The sequence below is a fragment of the Anas acuta genome, chromosome 16 (assembly GCF_963932015.1).
Source record: "Anas acuta chromosome 16, bAnaAcu1.1, whole genome shotgun sequence".
Taxonomy (NCBI): domain Eukaryota; kingdom Metazoa; phylum Chordata; class Aves; order Anseriformes; family Anatidae; genus Anas; species Anas acuta.
In genome coordinates, this window is record NC_088994.1 from 7338014 (window position 1) to 7345060 (window position 7047).

A 7047-nucleotide genomic window follows, 5' to 3' on the forward strand; every position below is an offset into this window, starting at 1 on the left:
TCTTATCCTAAATGCTCAGCAGTAGCGCCTTGTTTCATCTGAACCACCTTACCTCTGAAGCTTCTTGACTTCCTAGAGCACAAACCAGTTCAGTAACTGCATGGAAGACCTCTAAGGTCACATGTAAGTGGCATTAAAATACTCAGTAGACATTTGAAATTGAGGATGAACCAGATGATACAATGCAACACCAAGAGGCAGAGCACCACCAGAAAGACCATCTTTTAGGCTATACACCAAAGATATGACCAACTGATAGTTATCTCATAACATTCACATTCAGTTGAGTACTGTATCCAATTTTGAAGTCAGCTACATTTGCCTGCCCAGGTATTCCAAACAGTTTAGAGTAGAAACACCTTGATTACATCCTAAACTACTAGGTAAAGTCACTATCCAACAATTTAACTACGTGGCATAAGGCTGAATTCAGTATGTAATGAAAACAAGAGTAATAATTCTTCCACAGGGAAGAACTGAAAAAATTCTTCTGTTTGCACGCTGGTTACTCAAATGAGTACTTAAATATTTTGTTCTGTTGCCCATAAACCAGAGTTAACCCCTTCTGTGCAGTAATGACCTCAAGCAACACACCGCTGTTGGAGGGCACTGGCCCACATCCAGCTGACAGGAGCCAAGCATGGGGAGACCCTTGCCAATAGCAGAGAAGCTCCTTGGCACAGCATCAGCTCTGCTGCTCTGCCCAGCGTACGTGAACATCTGATTCCTTGCTAGACCATCTTGAACAATACGCTGGAACTTCCAAGATGAACATGAAAACATCTGAAAAATCTACTTCTACATACCACTAGAAAACCCCCTACTTCACCAAGGAACGACAGCAACAGGAAGGAAAATATATGCTAACCTTCAAGGATTGTTTTTTAAAAATCAACTTTCCCTACTCACGGCAACGTAATAAAGCAACACTTAGCATTTATCTCTTCTAGTCACACATTTAACTAGAGAATCATGTTCATTGCCCAATCACTTTCCAACAGGAAAAAAAAAAGTCCACATGAAAAATAAACAGGTCAAAGAACTATCTATGATAAGTACACATCTAATGAATTATGAGACTTTCTGCACTGTTATAAAACCACAATATTTTTCAGTGATTCTGTAGCTTTATTTTAAATTTGCCTAGCATCAGCAGCAACCTCTGAAATTGGGAGTTAAAAATTCTTCTTTCTTAAAGGAAGCCACACTAAAGGCAACTGCAAAATATAAGAGTTTACCAGATTATACAACAGGACTGCTTTCAAATTAGATGACTCTGAGACAACCAAGGGTTATAAAAGCAACCCTGTTTCTGCATTTATTCTTTAAAAAAAAAAAAAAAAATAGCATAATAGTATAACTTGCTAAGAGGTTTACATTTTTTCTGTATTACCTATTATACAAATAAATTAATTTCAGAAGTTTTTATGCAGTCAGGCATTTTAAGTTTTTTTTTTTTCTCTATTAAATGGAAGATTACTTTTTCATAGGTACTTCCTTACTAATGCAAAAGGCATGACAATCTGATCTGGCCATTAGTTGAACAAAGCCATCTTGGGAGGGAATTTTCCCCCAGATGTGCTGGTGTAGAATACATCAGAATCAACAGCCTGTTAGGTAACTGTATTTACTAGTTTACTAGATTCTATGAACCTAACCCAGTAGGCAAATTAACAGATAAGGTTACAAAAAGAATTCTTATGAGTTCAAGCATCTGAAAACATTGAGCTGCTAATATTATCCCAGAAGCTGTCAGTCTTGCACTGAATTCAAAGGTTCCTTATAAATGCTAAGAAACATCAAAGTATTATTACTGAATATACTATTTAGGTCCACTCAATCACTACTGACAAGAGAACACAGTGACAGAGGCATACAGTCACTGGGAAAACTAACTGCAGTGACCTCTGAGTAACTAATGCCATGCATGACATTAAACAAGCACTCAATATTAAACAAGAGCTAACAGGGACATGGCATAAAAGTTGTAACATATTTTTGTCAAAAAATATATACTTTAAGTTTTGCAGCAGCTAGGTTTTGAGTTCTCAGGATTTCACTGCTTTAAAAAAGCAATAGTTTTGCTTCTGTGTTTTAAATACTAAACATCAGAGTAATAACAAAAGGGCCAAATTTCACATTTTTACATACAAGTCAGATTTATTTCAAAATGCACTTAGGAGACAATAAGTCACTCGCTCTAATTTTCAAACTAACACTAAAAGCAAAGTCCTGTCAAGTATTTCACTGGTCACTTGTTAGACAAATATACGTGCAGAGGCAACACCAGGCAGGAACGGGCTGTTAGCGCCTCTAAGGTATGCACTGAAGGCAGTTTCTTGGGCTATAAGAGCAATTCTCAGGCTGCCTGCTTTCCCTCCTGTATAAACAGATGCTTTAAGGCAAACGCCTTTTTTTGTTGTTGTTTTGTAGATCTTGGAGACTAGATCCTCAAGTTCTACTATGGACAAGCCATCCCCATTAACAACTTGAGGTCAGAAATTAAAAGTAAGGAGCTGTCTAGAATTAATCCAAGTCATCTGATCAATCTTAACAGCACCATCTTTTAAGATGTAGATGTTACACTATGAAAGGGTGTATACAAGATGGTTTCTTCCCCCAGGCACTAGTCAGTAAAACAAACAGAAATGTTGGGTCACACGCATCAGTTGGTAAAACAACACCGGACTAGCCTTTATGCATGTAAAGGCTGATGCATGTAAAGGCAGATGCATGTATTTTTTCAATTCAGGACTAAGAAGATTCAACTTACTCCCTGTGAAGTACAATGCCTACATGGTACATACACAGCGTACCTGGCAGTTCCTGGATGAAGGCTAAGAACTGGAATAACATTGCTGCTGTAGCAAGAATTTGAAATACCCAGGCTGGGACTACGTAGCAATACCTAAGACTGCAGAGTACAGCTTTTATTTGGTTTTTAGATTTATTTTTTTAATGCTAAAATTAACCCATTAGATTAGCATAATTCGAATTAGCTGACAGATAACTATCTGATCCCTTTAAATACTGCAAAAGCAAAATAGAACCTTCTGAATTAGCTTCTGCACTCCAACAGCTACATTTTCAAACAGTGCAGAATAACTTGAGAGAATGTTACAGACTACCACATGCTGATGAAACAACAAAACATCAGTTTGGCAGAAAATTCTATTTTACAAGAACCACACTGCCAGAACAACCATCACCAGTGGGAGTCAAAGGAATAAGACCAGCTACAGATAATTTGACCCAAATGTTTTGATACCGATTCACAGATTCCAAAAGCTTCAATTATTTCTTAAGATATACTCAATAAGCATAAAAAGAAGTCTTCAATTCAAAGTCTCTTACCTGCAAAGACAGATGTTTTTTTCTTAACAAGTAGCAGAAGCCAAGCCAATCCTGTGGGCAACCAATTAAAACCAACTTTTAGACTGCAATAAAGAATAAATGGAGGCAAAAATCAATGCAGGCAACACAACAGCAGTAACAGTCCACAAAGAACTGTATATACAGAAAGTTCAAACCTGTGACCACCACAAGGCACTGTGACATAGAACAGACACAAGAGTAAGAGTGCATTTTCTAATACCTTATCCCTGTATCACTTTTTGATAACTGCATTGCAGTGGCTATATAGTTAATGACACAAGTACATGCCTTCTTCAAAGAATATAGGAAGAACCAGCAAACATTCAAAGAATCTTTCAAATTTTCCCATTCCTAACAGATGAACAAGTCACTCTTTCAAAGGCAAAGGTTAAGAAGCAAAGACTTAAAAATTCTGAATTTTAACAAGCTGTTGCTCCATCAATATTTCTTTCTCCAAGGTGCATTTTCTAACTTGAAAAAAGGAAGAAAACCCATAACTCAGAAAGTCTCCCTACAGCTGCATGTGAAGAACTCTTCAAGAGTCACACAAACTGGTGAAAATAAGCAACACCTCACAGACACCTCTAGGCAAGTCACCTCAACAGAGCACACGGTAAGAACTCCCTGAGAGATACCACACTTTGTAATCTGCCACTTTATAATCCAAACCCTGATGAAATGAACATTTTTTTTTCCATCTTTGAAAGTACAAAGCGTCTTCCTAGGATTACAACTCGCAAAAAAACAAAAAAAAGCTAAACAGTTTAAGTAGCAACATACACATTTTGCATTTAAAAGAAGGGACGGAAAACCTCTTACTCTTTCATTGCTTAGCAGACCACCTCATGCTGAGGTTTTCCTTCTGTGGAATACTACCCAGAAAAGAACCATGCTAAAAACTAACTGCCTCCTCCTCACAAAACCCAAACAATCAGTTTTCAGTTATAAGCATCCTTATCAGAGTAAAGTTACGGACAGAATTACTACTAAACCATCCACAAACTCCTTAACAGAGGGAATTAAAACAAGCGCAGATATTCACAGATCTTCAAGGACATTTAACAGCAGGCTCACAAATGAGACAACAAAACTATGCTCTCCAGACTCATATTAAAATGGCAAATGTATTTATGAAAATAAGACTTTTTATTATACCTTTACGAAAAGCAGGCAATCCCATATTAGAGGATTCAACTATGTATTCAACTATATACTTTCATTTCTAGCAGTTTTAAACAGTAGTTTACAACGCAGGTAAGAAAAAAATGTAACAACCTCAAAAACAGTTTCGTGCAAAAGCTTATCTGCTTTTCAAGGAGCAGATAAATCTTTCATGCGCAAGGAACTTTCCAAATAAAAAAGTCATTTGAGATACTTCCAATCAATCAACCACAACATTGCAGGTGTTCCTTTTGACAACAAGCTGAGGATTTGTAGAGGACTAAGACAACACACTACAATGTGAAACACAACACAAACCAAACCAAGCGGTTGGTTTTCTTCAGAAAAGGTATAAAGCTCTGCTGTATATTTAAGCTTTCCAGCAAGCATCATCTATTTTCGTTCATAACTGAATTCTCTCAAAGAACACTCATTGCTCTCATTAAGACATCCCTTCCAGTCAACCTGACACGTAAGAGCATGTTAACAAAGCAAACATCGACCAGAGCACAGGTGGTTCAACACCACACCTCTGCGACTTCATGGGAGAGGGTCACCACAACACCCTGTCACCGGCTGTGCATGGATATCCGCCCTCCAGTGAACACAGAACCCCTGATGAAGGAACCTTTACAGGCGTGCACCGAGGGAACAACCTGCCCATATTCCTGCCTAAACCCAGCACATCGAGGGGGATAAGAAAGTCGCTAAGAAGAATGGATAAGTCCAGGAACGACTGGTAAAACAAGATCCAGGAGACTTTTTGAGACAGCTCAGAGACACTAGGCAGGGGGACCCACTCCAGCACCTTTCTTCCCCCAGAGCTGATTTTCATTTTTGGAAAACAGACTGAAAGCGCTGTGCGGCAGCCTCCCTAACGCTCACAAGGTAACCCCGAGGCGCGGTGGCAGCGCCGCAGGCACCGGGGACCTCCTGCCCCGCACCACACAGAGCGCTCGCCCCGCTTCGCCCCCGGGCCGGGCGCGGAGCCGCCCCCCGCCCCGCAGAGCCCCGCCGGGAGCGGCCCCGCGCCGCTTCCTGAGGCCGCCGGGGCCGGGCTCCGCCGCCGGCCCCTCCCCGGCCGCGCACCTCCCGCCGCAGCCCCCGCCGGGCCCCGGCCCCGCCGCTCCCCCGGGCCCGTTCGGCGCCTCTCTCCCGGGCCCCGCGGCCCCGGCGCCGCCGCAAGGTCACTCGGCCGCCCCCAACGGCCGGGCCCCGCGGCGCCGGCGCTCGGCGCGCTCCTACTCACCTGGGCCGCGGGCGGAGGCGAGGGGAGAGGAGAGGACAGGGAGCGGGGGCGGGGGCGGCGGGGGCGCGGCCCGGGCCCCCCGGCCCCGGCCAGGCGGCAGCGGCGCCCGCTCGGCGCCCCCGGCCCGGCCCGGCCCGGCCCTTTGTGCGCGGGGCCGCGTGCCAGCCGCGCCGCGCCCGGCCTCCCTCCCCTCGCCTCGCCTCGCCTCGCCACGCCGCGGGCCCGCAGCGCAGCGCAACGCGGGGCGGGCGGGAGGCGCGGGCCCGGCCCGCCCGGGCGCCGCCGCGCTCTTACCGAGGGCTCTGCACGGGACAAAGGCGGAGAGCGGAGCCAAACCGCCCCCGGGCCCCGCTGCGCGCCGAGCCCAGCGCCACCGACCGCGCAGCGCCACAAAATGGCCGCCTCGCTGCGGCGCCGCCAGGGAGGGGCGGGGCCGGGGCTCGGGGGGCGGAGCCTCGCGGTGCGCGCAGCGGGCCCGGGGCGGAAAGGGCCGAGAGCGGGGGCGGCCGGCGCATGCGCAACGCCAGCGCCGCGCCTCGTCTCAGGGGTGGCTGGGGTGGGGCGGGGAGGGGCGGGGACGCGCGGCTGTGGAGGCAGCGCTGCCGTTTTTTAAGGCAAAGTCAGAGGTAGAAGGCTGAGCAGAGCGATGTCGGATCTTTGCCAGACGATGTGTATCGTTGGCTCTGGCACAATAACAGTACAATGATGATATGACACGTTTTGTGGAAATTAAAGGCAGTACAAGTAAGCATGGGTATAACTGCTGAGGAAGCAGAGGCATCAAATTTTTAACGAATACAAGAGCCCTGAGGAGACAGGTTGTTCTGACTCCTTCACTTGGAGACGTGTTGCAGAATTAAGTCCGATTACCCTGAATTGATGCCCTTTTGGTTGCAACTTCCCTTTGCTGTATTTACACTTTGTTGATTGAATTTCCTTGCAGTGCGCGTACCCAGAGAGCATCCCAACCTGAAGAGCAGCCAACGCTCCTCAGGAGATACTCTGCCACAGCACCTCCATGGATATAGATAATGCATTTCTAACAGAGGAGAAAATAAATAAATAAATAAATAAACGCTGCATAGCCTCCTGCAAGAAACAAAAATAATCACCTCATATAGCAATTTATTTATTTTCCTACTGACTCTGAGAGTCCATCAGCTGGGTTGCCTTGGCTGTTTCTCATCACCTAGCAGCAGCAGGGGCCAGGCCATTTTGTCCTGAGGTGTTGGGGTGAGGCTGCTCAGCAGGGCCTCCATGCT

At 45.3% G+C, this 7047-nt stretch overlaps 1 protein-coding gene across 5 annotated transcripts in view; it reads right to left on the reverse strand.

Annotated features, from left to right (window-relative positions):
- Positions 1-6239, reverse strand: part of RBM12 (RNA binding motif protein 12) — a 40376-nt gene extending 34137 nt beyond the window's left edge. For 2 of the 5 annotated variants that reach the window (XM_068700943.1, XM_068700948.1), the window contains exons 1-2: positions 6080-6236; positions 3355-3437 (exon numbers count right to left, since the gene is read on the reverse strand). The gene's annotated coding sequence lies outside the window, so the exon portion shown is untranslated. Of the gene's footprint in view, positions 1-3354; positions 3438-6079 lie in introns of all 5 variants that reach the window. The other 3 variants (XM_068700946.1, XM_068700942.1, XM_068700945.1) reach the window with 3 other exon arrangements.
- Positions 6240-7047: the final 808 nt, after the last annotated feature.